At 46.8% G+C, this 12,896-nt stretch overlaps 1 protein-coding gene across 2 annotated transcripts in view; it reads right to left on the minus strand.

The window, feature by feature from the left end:
* The window catches only part of gli3 (GLI family zinc finger 3), an 83,483-nt gene that overhangs the window by 69,517 nt on the left and 1,070 nt on the right, over positions 1-12,896 (minus strand). The window lies entirely within an intron of this gene.

A 12,896-nucleotide genomic window follows, 5' to 3' on the forward strand; every position in this document is an offset into this window, starting at 1 on the left:
ATGGGGAGGGGGATGAATGCGTGCGTGTGAGTAGGTGCCCCTGCATGCCTGCGCATGTTTTCCCGTGAGTGTTTTTGCAAATTTCACAGCTATGCCAACAACATGAAGGTTCTGCTGCACAGCTGGAACAACTAAAAACACTCCAGGGGCGGGGGGGGGGGGCATCTAAGCCCCGCAGCAAGATTATCCCAATCTCGCAATAAAACGGAGCGCCGTGCATGTGTTTGCATTGGATAAGGTGTTGGCCAGACGCACCGGGGCCCCTGCAAACCTCGGCAAAAATGGCTGTGCTCACGTCATATGAAAAGAAAAAAAAAAACTTTATTCACTCAATGTTATTGTAATAATTGAATCTCATAAAATGTATTTAATCTAGAAAAAATAGCTTGAAAAAACAATGCATTCAGATAGCATTTTGTCACCAAAAATTCAAATGTCATCTTTGACCTGAATTGATTTATTTTCTAACCTTATAAATAATAAATAAATGAAATATTTATCTGCTTTATTTTTGCAATACCGTGGCTTTTTTCCAAGCATAATGTCAATGTTATTCTACTACCTCAAACTTTTTTGTTGTGAAAATCACGTCTTCGTTGACGTATTGAAATGTGTTTTTTGCCGAAATGTTCCAATTTCAATATTCTAAAGCCAGCCTAGCACGATGCCCAGATGGCATCAGGTCTGACGAGGGGGGACCTGGCCCTCAAGGGAGGGCCATTTAGCAGAAATTAGTCACGCCCCACCACACGCACATATTCCAACCCGGCGATCAGGGGCGTGCAAACGGGGGGGGGGGGGGGGGGGGCGGTTGGGTGGCGGCCCCGGGCGTCCACCCGGGCATCAACCGATATCATCCTCCGTCTCGCTTGTTTAATGAGCCCCCGCCCGCCCCCCACATCGTCCGGCCCTTAACAGCCGAGCGTCTCGCGGGCTATCCGAAGCGCGGCTAGCGTTAGCGCTCGCCGTGTTTATATTTTGCGTGAAGGACAAACAGTGGCTTTGAGCGTCGCTAATAGGATTATCCCCGCGGGCCGCCGACCTCTCCGCTCGCGGCACAAAGGCGCCCGGGGAACCCGCCGCATCTTACATTCCTGCGGAACAAACTCGCACGATGTAATCGCGACGCTTACACGACGCCACTTTTTTCTTTCTTTTTTTAGCCGCGCCGGCTACGCCGCAGATAAGGCCCGAATAAAGCGAGCGCGCCACAACGGCGTCCCCGCTCGTCTTGTCGCCGACTCCAAAGCGTATTAGGGCATTATTTCAATATTTCGCACGTCCTCGCTCGCCTTTGATGCGCCGCGCTCCTGACGGGCCGCCGAAGTGCTTATTCGGCGGCGTGCTGGCGCAAATGCAGATTACCGCTTGAGCGAGACACAATGAAGGTCCTTGGGAAAGTTTCCACTGGAAATTTGCGCCGCGATCGGCGCCGCTTGACACCTTCAAAGGGAACTGGAGTCAAACTTTTAGATTTGTGCCCCCACGGGTCTAAACACAGTTTTGTGATTAATACTTGCTAGCGTAGGATAAGAATCAAGCAGATTAAAGCGCTTGTTCTATCAAAGAGCCCTCTGGCGCAGGATACCGGTTTTTCCGGGTTTGATCACGTGACGTTGGCAACGCGAGCCTGAGGGTCATTTGAAGTGGGAATAGCGCGGGCTGAAATCATTCCTCCCCATTGAAACCAATAGAAATCCCATGAATCCGTTCCTTAAACTAGTGTCAAATGAATCAAGCAAGGAATTATGCGGTCTAATTGAAGCTGTTATCAAAAAAATGCTACGTCCGTCAGGTCAAAATGTATTTTTAGCACGCAACCTTTTCTCTGCTAAGATCTCGGAGCGCCCAGCGTCAGTCGATCGTATTGGAGGTTTTTTTGGTCGGTTCCATCTTGTTTAGTCAAAATTTCATGACCTTGCACTTGGGCAGGTATAATGATATTAAAGTCTGTCTGTCTGCCTCTGATCATGAATTAGGGTCAAGAACTCCTTAATACACTCCAATCGATCGTGAAATTACGTCGATTCTCTATTTGATCCGACTCCTAAAATGGACCTTCCTCCAGCTGCCTTAGGAAACCGGTTCCTGTTGAAGTTGCTTTGGAAGTACCCCATCAAGGTCCTTGAGGTGCGCCTGGATTTTCCTTGAAAAGGGCTTTTCTTGCCTTCTTTTGTTTTGAAGTGGCCTCGAAGCGACCGGCTTTGACGAACGTGACGAAGGGCAAGGTGGCGCCGGCGTCTCCCGGGCCAAGAAGCGCCGGGGGCGCGCCGTAATGCGCAATAATGACGGCGGCAGACAATCAGGCGCGGGCCAATTAGTGGAGCCCATCAGGAAGGCGGCGTGAGAAATGAGCTCTTCGCCAGCGCCTCCGCCATTCATCAAGCGCCGCTGCAAGAAGTCATAATGTTTACTTGAAAAGCGGAGCGGATGCCCCGACGGCCCGCGTTATTGGCTCTTATTAATTCCCGCGCCGGCCCCAGGGCGGCGCCATTTAAAGCGCATTAACGGCTTTCAAATTGGAGCCGATGAAGTCCAAGCCTCGGCGTCGGCGTGATGAAGCCTCAGCCAAACGCGCGCCGACGGCCCAGACGGCAAGCCGTCGGGATGTAAAGGAATGCCCGATGAGGCCCGGCCTGAAATGCGCCGCGGGAGGAATGCGGCGGGAACGGGGGGGGGTGCTCTAATGTTGCACTTCCTGCGCGGACGGGAAGACTCGGCGGGGGTAAGCGGCGGGTTAGGCATTCCCGGCGTGCTGAGAGCAATGACTTTGCTCACCTTATCCGCGGGGAGACGGCACCGACATTCCTGCGTGGAAAGACGGACGCCGCGTCACCGCGCCGACCGTCGCGCCGCGTGCTGGCTCGCCTCTAAGATGCCTTAAGTTGCATTCACTTGCTTCACTTTACTCCTTAAGATCCCGCAAGTCACTCGGTACTTTAATTCCCTCTTGAATATTCCTTAAGCTAAGTTGCCTCCAATGTTTCCACTAGATACCAACCGCAAGTTACCTTAAGCTGCTTTACTTTACTCCATAAGTAAAATAAGTTACCTTTAATAACGCAAGATGCATTCAATAACTCCATAAGTTACCTTGACTTACTCTGGGACATGCCTTAAACTGTAGCCATAGGAATTTTCATAAGTTGGCTCAAGTTACTCCATAAGATGCATTCTATTGCTCAACTAGAATGCCTGATAAGTTTCTCCTTAAGATGCCTTAAAATAACTGCTTGATATGCCTGAAATTGTTACATCACGTTAGATGTTCAGTTAAGCTGTAGTCGTAAAAATGTTTATGAATTGGCTCAAGTTACTCCGTAAGATGTCTTGACTTACTCTGGTGTAGAATGCCTGATAAATTCCTCCTTAAGCCTTGAAGTAACTCCTTAATATGCCTTATATTACAAGTTACATTAGATGTTTTGTTACATTAACTTACACTTATGTTGCCCTATATTTTTCTATAAACTGCCACAAATGACTCCCTAGGATGCCCTCAAGTCTGGAGTACCTCTTAAACTACTCCTTATGTTGCCTTGAAATGACTTCTTAAGATGCCTTAAGTTACTCCTTTAACTACATTTACTTTCAGTTAATTTGCCTTCAGGTGCTTTATTCCATTAATTGACTCATTACCAATTAAGATGTCATGAAGTGACTTACATTAACACACACTTAAGTTGCCTTGGATTGTTCCTATAAACTGCCTCAAATGACTCCTTAACATACCTTAAATCAGTCTAGAATAACACCTATGTTACTCCTCAAGTTGCCTTGAAGTGCTTCCTTAAGATACCCTTATTCAAACCTTTGGTTGCATTAGATTACACTTACGTTTCATTTCCGATCTTTGATTTCCTGCCTCAAACGACTCCTTAAGTAGCCTTAAGTCCCTCCTGAAGTTAGTTGTTGCTTCAAGTGGCTTCGCGATGATGTGCGTGCATGAATGTGTGTTTGTTAGGCAAGATGCAGCAGATGCTGAGACCCCGAGCGCCTGAGTGTGTGTGCATGCGCGTGACTCCCGCGGTGGCGCCCATGCGATGGCAGTGGATGTTGGCGCACATCAAAAGAGGAGCGCAGCTCTCATGCTGAAATCCCATCGACTTTGGAGACGACGCTCTCCCTTGGCTTTCATATCGGCCGCGTTACGCGCCGGCGCCACACCGACTTGTGGAGCACACGCGAGCACTAGGGGTCTCAGAGGATTTGCAGCACCCCACCTGAACACACGTACACACGCCTACACGCGCATCTGTGCAGACTGATGAGAAAGCCATCAGAAAGTCTGAGCTGCGCAACCACGAGGCACACAAAGACGACGACACACACACACGCAAGAAAACCAAGTGAGAGAAAGTAACAACAGCCACACCGAGACCACGCCATAAAAAAGTGGGGGTGTCCCCCCCACAGCTCTTAAGGCCTATCATGGGAAAAGTGTGGGTACTGCAAGACCGACACTTTCTCAGGCAAAAGGGGGTTGAACACCCGCATTTTTTCCCAGCGGTATCACACGGGAAGGGTGTGAGTTGTTTCACTAAATGGGTGGAACACCCGCACTTTTTCCCCAGGAGCGTCACACCCGTGAGGGATGTTGGTATTGCAATACCCACATTTTTCTAGTTCCCCAGGATTTATTTACTACATAATGTCGGACACACCGAAGCTGATGTCTTAATGAAGACGTGCGGGGGTTGTGCGGGTTAATTGGAAGTTGAGCGAGATAATGAGCTCCCACATCCTCGCACCCGAAAACCACGACCTCATCGTTCATCCGCGCAATCAGCTGTCGCTCCCAGACACAACGCCGCGGCTACCCGAGTCCTGCAGGTCCTCGTATGGAAATGGCCGCGACAATGGCAGCGCTAATGGCTTATTAGCCCGCGTTAGCTGGTTTGCATTGATCCCGCCCCCCCCCCCACACACACACAAATGCTGGGGGGGGTGACAGAGCTGTTGCCGTGTCGCATTCGAGGCCCTAATCACATCGCAGCTTGTTTCAATAAAGGCGCAATTAACATAAACCCCGGCAAACGTGCGCAAAACTCGCTCGGTGCGTGCGGCGAGGGCGGGGGAAGGCAGGAGGCGAAGCGGCAGCGGATTAGACCGTAATGCACGCCATATGCGGCGCCTCGGCGCAGACTTCTCGGGGCCGCTCTCAAATCACTTTGGGGATGACAAAACACTCCACTGAGTGTGAAAAAGATGAAATGGGAGACTCATAAAAAACAACAAAGTGGTTACGCATTAAAACCTCATTTAGAGGCTAGAATGCACACTCCAAAGCAACAGGTGGCGACAGAACCACAACGGCCAATCCCAAGTCTTATCAAACGTCGCATTGCAACTCAAACCAGGAACTGACTAAGTTATTAAAATACAGTATCGTATGTTAGCATTAGCATAAGTGATATCACAAAAACAACTGAACAACTGTCTTCAGGTTTTTCATCTGAAATATGCCAAACGTTTTACAACACTCCCTTCTACATCCGCATGCAGCTTCACATTGGGGTGCAAATATAATTGAGAAGCACTTCTCTAAATGTTTGTTTTAATTGCTTGGTTTATAAGTCCTGCAATGATGATGCTAGTTGCATTATCCCATCATTTTAAGCACTATGTATTAGCATTAAGCTAGCAGACTTTTGCTAGGCAAAGTTCTGGATCGTTGTGAAATTCTCTGACTGCTCGCAGCCTCCTTCTTGAGGATGAAGACCCACCCCGAGCTAGCAGGGGGTCTGGGGGTGCTTTTGGTGGCGCAAAAAAAAATAAAAAATAGGGGGCGCACAGGTAGAGTCGTATCAAGTAATGGAAGGAGACAGAGACTTAAGAGACGCCACACACACAAAAGCTTTATAAATAATTCTAAAAGCTAAGGGGATGCCTTGTCAACGTGCGGCGTGCCTTCACACACATGCAAAAAAAAAAAAAAAAAACTGAAGAAAGGTCAATTTTTGCAAATACACACATCCGCACTGGCTGGTTGAAAGTCATCCACTTATCATGCAGGGCAGCTGAACACACCGGAGACCTGTCTTGTAAATCTCTTTGTGAAAGCAGCTTTGGGGGGTGCTAGTGAGGGGCTTACACACTGCTGAGCCCCGAGGTGCAGCTACACACTCTACTCAACTCACTAACCCCCCCACCTCCCTCAGCGCTCCTTCTCCTCCCACACGCTCACTTCACATCCCACATTTTTCCCTTTTTATTTTACGGGCGGAAAAAAACGGGTCAATTTGACCCGCAGCATACAGTACACGAGACGGCGCACCTCTCACCCGCACCCCCCCACGCAGCACCCCGACCTCAACGCGGCTCCTCGGGGTCCCGGGCGGGACTCCCAGAGGTTGCGGTGACTAATGTCCTGCCCGGGTCCAGACAATGACTGGGTGCACAAGCGGGAAAAGTGTTGAGGAATCGGGGGGGTGCGAGGGGTTCGGCCACCTTTGACAAATGGACGCCTTGGTGGCCATGGAAGCTTTTTTACAGTCCACATAAAGTACAAGTGGGAATATAATGAATTCTTTGCGAGAGTCTGACCTAGCTTTCTTCATGAATAAGATATACTTGCAAGAAAGCTGTACCTTGACAGAGGGGGCGCACCCCCCCACCACCACCACCACACCCCTCCTCATACGCATGGACTGATGTCAACATAATAAAACAATACGTGTGTTAACTAGTATTTGCCGCAGCACTTTCAACATTCCAACGGATGTGGCGCACCCCTTCCACACCTCATCGCACACCCCCCCTACACCGGGCCGAAATTATTGAGCGCGTAACATAGTAAACACAGTAAAATGTGTAAGTCTGCGTCGGCGTACCTCCTTCAACATGTGATAATTACCACAACAATCACAATGGCAACAAAATCAACAAAGTGTTTAAGCATGTAAGACAGTCGTCCCCAAATTGTTCAGGCCACGCGCCCCCGTCGACATCCCGAACGGAGTTGGCGCACCAGTTCCCCTTCCATGCACACCCCCATAATCATGGACAGATGTAACAAGATCAACAAAGGCAAAAGAGGGACGGTCTTTGAAAGCCATGCAACAGCTTGAATATCTTGGTGGTGGCGCACCCCCTACTTCATACACACCTCCTCATGCATATGGACCAAAGTGTTAGTGCACACCGCGCTATGTGTGGACAGTTAAAACAATCAAGGTGATGAAGTCAGTCTTTTCACAACTTTTTAAGCCACGCACCCCCTTCAACATTGCAAGAAAAACGGTTACACCCACATCACATAAACCACAACGAGCGCTGACAGATGGATCATGAGGTCAAATAAATAAATGTAACCAAAAAAAAAGTCACTTCCCCAAACTTTGTAAGCCATGCTCTACTTTTGACGTCCCGACAAAGAAGGCGCACCCCCTCGAAGGAAAAGCTTTGGATTGGCACACTTATCGCCCAAAGAGCCAGCCTGTTTTTGGCCAATGTCATTGGACTCATGGGAGCCACAGCACTAAGTCCTAGTGTGCTCAGTTGAGGACATCCTGGCCTTTCCACTCATGTCTCATGTACCAATTCTCTTTCTGTCTTGCTGAGACAAAATGGACACAACAGTGGACACAAATATATGAGCTGGCTCTCGAGAAGAATGATGGAAAAAAAAAAAGACAACATTTGACCCTACATAAGTTTTTAATAAAAGCAAAACTGGTAGGATAAATGTTGGCCGTGTTGCTGCACCCCCCCCCCCCACACCCTCCCCACGTACATGAATATTTTCTGCTTCTTCGTACATTTTTGCCTGTCAACACAAGGCCGCCCCCGCGAATTCGCCGTAAAGTTCATTCGGCAGGATGACGAACTGTCATTAACCCCCCCCCACCCAGCCCTGAAAGAAACTGGGCTTTGTCTCCAGAACAGAGAGGTACCCCCCCCCCCCCCCCAATCCACCCTGCACCATCCCCAAAACCCTGTTCCTCACTCCCCGTGGAGTATTGTTAAAACACAACACCCCTTTTTCCCGACCCCCCCCCCCCCCCCTTAAAACAGCATGCTTTGCATGAGAAAAAACGATTAGTCTTCCAATGGAGTGCTGTCAGAAAGAGAGAGAGGGGCGGGGAGGGGGGGCAGAAGTTTTCTCCGATGGTGGAGTTCTCCTTTTGTTTCTCCGAGGGGAGGACGACGAGGCGCATCGAAACCGCCCGCTTGCGTCAGCATTCTTCACGAGATACGAGACCAACACCCTCCGACCTGTGCGGAAACCGACAGCGGGGAAATAGCGGAGCTGCCGGGGGATCCTTTCAGGTCTTGCCCCCCCCCAACGCGGACGACGACGGGCCCCTCGTTCCAAAATCAAAGAAAACCACTGCAAAGCATTCGGGCCCTCAATTCAAAAGTTTAGGGGCGTCTTTGTTCAAGTGTGCTACCAGCACCGTTGGTGGTAGCTGAAAAAAAATATCATTGCTCAAGTTCAGTTGTGTTTAACTTTGGTTGTTTCTAATATTATCCCATAATAGCAAATAATATTTAAATATCATGCTGTAATTTTTAGGGAAGAAACTTTTTGCTGAAAACTTTTGGCCTGTCACGCATGATAACGTTGGCGATACTGAGAGACATCAGAAACGTTTTGGGATTTGTTTTTCAGTGGAACTTGGGGTCAAAGGGTCAAACTCCAATCCCCGTTTAAACTCAATAAGTTTTTCCCAACCGCCATCAACTTGGCGAATCTTGCTGGTCCAAGAATGTGAAGAAAATCGTCAACTTTCAAATATGTTGACGAAAGTCTGAGCACAGCCGCGTCCAAACTACGGCCCGCCATACATTTTTCCCCGGCCCGCAGTTTATCAAATGAACTTGAAAATATATACAATATGTAATTGCTTCCTTGACTGATATCATATTAAATAAATTAGTCAAATAATTTTGTGGTCCTTGCTGAGGCCAAAAGGACAAAACAGCAAACCCAAATGAATAGGCGGGCTCTCAGGAAGATATGAGGGAAAAAAAAAAAAATCCGACATATGTTTTTAATAAAAGCAAAACTGGTAGGACATGGCCCCAACAAAAAAATTGCTGACACCCCTGATTTAGGAAAACAGAAAACAAAATGACAATACACAGACTAACCAAATAGAGCTTCTGATGTCACGCAAGGCTCCACCCCTTAAAGGCATACTCAAACATATCAGTGCCCCACCCCTTCCCTCGCGGGCGCTTCCCGTCAAGAATGACACAAGGCCACATGTGCAAAAACAACTGTGACCCCCGTGTTGCATTCAGGGCACTCGACAAATGCCCCCCCCCCCCCGGGGCACGGAAGTCAAACACTTCACCTCTTGTCGCCACACTTCACACCGTGGCAGTTAGAAGGGCGCTTTTACGGACGGGACCGCTGTTCCGCATCTCCTCAACTATGTGAGAAAAGACGACCACGTAAGCTACTCAAACAAACTTTCTGCTTGGAGACGCCGGTGCCCCCCCCCCCCAAAAATCCACCCCACACAGCACGATAATCACCCCAAACCATCTTTTCCAGATCTTTTCCAATGCAACTTTTTTTTCTGAGCACCTAGGATCCGAGAGAAGTTTGTTCCGAGCCTTGGCGGAGGTCAGCGTCTTTTCTAAGTGCCGCTCTGGAGGTCAAAGGTCACGCAGGCCGACGTATCCGAAATTACAGAGCGCGCGTATGCCTTATCCAAAGACATCGCCTCAAAGGTACCTTTAGCAGCTCCTTGAAGCGGGGAGGAGGGGCGGGGGGCGCTTTGGGACAATGATGTTTGGAGGAGGTGGGGGGGGGGGGGGAACACATAGCATATTAAATGTGCCGTCGGAGCGGGGCCGGTCCGCACGGAGGCAGATCTGAGGCATGCCCTGAAGGGACGGCCGGTCCGGGGGATTAGCGGGCCAAGGAGGAGCCCTCCTTCGCCAACCCCCCGACTCGCACGGTTTTTTAGGGGGCACTTTTCACCCCCCGACATCCTCTCATCTTCTTTTGCCGACAAATCAAAGCGGGAGGAAGTGTGCTAGCGTGACCAACCGCTGGCCTAACTTAGCATTCCAAGCCCGTGCTTCTCAAGCTTTTTTCTATGATGTACCCCCCCCCCCCCCCCCCCCCGATAGATTTTTTTTTTTCAGCTCCATAACCGGAGCAAAGTATTGGTGGAAAATTGTGTCACTGATGAGAACGCGCGTCCGTATAAAACAAAATGAAGGCTTACAACCTTTTGTGAGTGAAACAAAAACAACATTTCGCAAAAGATTTCTTCATGTTCCAATTAATTTGCTCTCAACTTGAAAAGAGAATCGCACTGGTTTTAGCACAGCATTGATGATGCATTTGATGAAAGCTGCGGAAAACAAGTCACATTCAGCGAAACAAGAAAAAAAATAAACATTTCAAAATTCAATGAACAAGATTCCAGTGGCATTGACTCATCTTGTGCCTGGCTGATAAAAAAAAAAAAAAAAGTTCATTTTTAGCATCATGTCTGTATTTTTTTTTCATGCTATAATGAGTACGTTTAAATGAGTTGAGCTATTTTGCTATTAAGCTTAGAATGAAAAAAGACACTGACAAGGGACAAATCAACACTTGATGTAAGTTGCAAGGCCACACCCCTTAAAGGCCCACATCCCACACATATCTTACTTTAGGACACAGGAAAAAATGAGTGCTGTTTTTTCAAGTACTGGCTCAACGTATACCATTTCATTCTCTTGCAAACGTAGACTGGGAGTGCCAACTGTGCTGTTTGGAACACGCTGAGCTTCTTTTTTTTTTTTTTTTTGGGGGGGGGGGGGTGACATTATATGATAGTCTCTTTTTTTTTGCCACCGCGAGAACGTGAGGACAGCCACTAAGGAATGCTTTTAAATGTGCCTTAATGATTTTTATTGTCTCTGAAGTGTGCGGAGGGGGCAAAACCTTTCCTTTTTTAAGTCTTACGGTCCCGCCACATGATCCGTTTCCACCTGTGGAACGCCATTTGGTCTGGCGACAAATGGACGAGCACTTATTAAATCATTATGACAAACAACAAACGCAATTATCTCAAGAGGAAAGTCAACTTCCTTCACATAACGCCAGCATTAGCACCACAACAGGGCTCATTAGGGCCTCTTGTGTGTGTGCGTGCGTGTGTGTAGGTGTGTAAGCGTGTGTAAGTGTGTGTGAGGAGAGGCCATAGCTCAAGAAGCTAATAGAATGTCACCTCCTCGCATTAACATGACAGCCTCCATTCTGCAGGGGCAGCGGGGCACAAGGGGGTGGGGGTTGGGGGGTGGGAGGGGGGGCACAAACTCTGCATAATTTGGACTTTTTAAGGTGAGATAAACGCTATCGGGAATATTGGGACGATGTCCGCGTTGGGCTTCCGAGGGGGGGGGCGGGGGGGGGCAATTGTGGAAGTAGAGATTCACATCTTCACCGCCGAAGCATTCATCAATGACACCAGGTGTTTTTTGTTTTTTTTTGCACCTGTTTGACATCAGTCTCCTTGACTCCTGCCCTTAAAGGAAATAGCTCAATTCAACATTTATCTCGTGAGTTACATTGCATTATTTTGCATTTTCATCATCACAATTTTATCACATACATGAAAACAAAATTGACTGGTAGAGAAAATCTCTTCAATTTTTCATTCATAACCATACAATGGTCACTTTATGTTTTTTTGGTTTTGATTTTCTTGTGCTGCTGATTTTACATCCTTTCTAATATTTTATAAAATCAGGAATGGCTTCATTTACACAGGGTATGTTAATAACTCAGTCAGTAATAAAAATAAATAAATATGTATATAAAAAAGAACACTAACAAAAAATATGCATATTGTATATTGACGAGAGGATAAATTCTAATATGTGTTGTCATTCCCTCAACTTTAAAATGTGTCAGCTCCACTCGCTGCATCGAAAAAATAAAGATTTAAGAAAAAACGCAATTCCGTCCATCATTTTCACTCTAAATAAAACTTGTTTGATTTCTATTTTACAGCATAAATTGTAGATCAAATACTTGAGACAATTAAATCATATCAGATGATTTTAAGGGAAAAGCAGAAAAGAATAACTTGCAGGGCAAATAATCCTGTCCTAAAAGTTATATTTGTATTTTTTTAGGAGCCAGGTGTGAAAAAAGCCGAGAGCGACGTGTTGCCGTCGACTCTCGCGCGAGAAAAAGTGGAGGCGCCGGCCAGCACATCAAATGCGGAGCAGCTGGCCGCCACTTTCAAACAAAATATCTCCACATGTGAACACGTTTCATGTGGACACCCCCATTAAAAAAAAAAAAAAAAGAAAGAACATAAACTTGTCCCCTTGTGCACAAACGCACATGTGAGTCAGTCATGCAACGGCTTGTCGTTCCACATTCATTGTTTGGGAATTGACAAATGTGCAATTTTATGCACAAGAATGCAAAGAAATTTTACGAGGTGACCTTACGTTATACAATATATGGGCACTTTTCTAAAAAAAAATTTTTGCTGGACTGATATTTTTAAAGACTATTAAGTGGCAAAAATCATTTTGAAATTGGCAAAAGCGTCAATTCACAATTTACATCATACACACAATCAAAGCATATACACATTAATTGCTACATTTTTAAAACATTATAATAAATGAGATACTGCTTGACGCAAGTACAATATGTGTCTGATTGTGTCTTAAACATCATACACACACACACACACACACACACACGCACAAAAAATTAAAGCAAACCTGCACATTTCTCTCAGTAGTCCTACAGTAAAAATATGAATATTTCTAACAATAATAATAGTAGGAGATACATGTGTGAGTGTGTGAGAAAACAGGACACACTTGCGGACATTTTGCCCTACTATTACTATTAATAATAACTATAATATTACTAATAATATCGCACTGTTAATAATGATACAAAGTGTATGAGATAATTT

Source organism: Hippichthys cyanospilos, chromosome 19 (genome assembly GCF_059441005.1).
Source record: "Hippichthys cyanospilos isolate Australia breed blue-spotted pipefish chromosome 19, RoL_Hcya_1.0, whole genome shotgun sequence".
NCBI classification, from domain to species: Eukaryota; Metazoa; Chordata; class Actinopteri; order Syngnathiformes; family Syngnathidae; genus Hippichthys; species Hippichthys cyanospilos.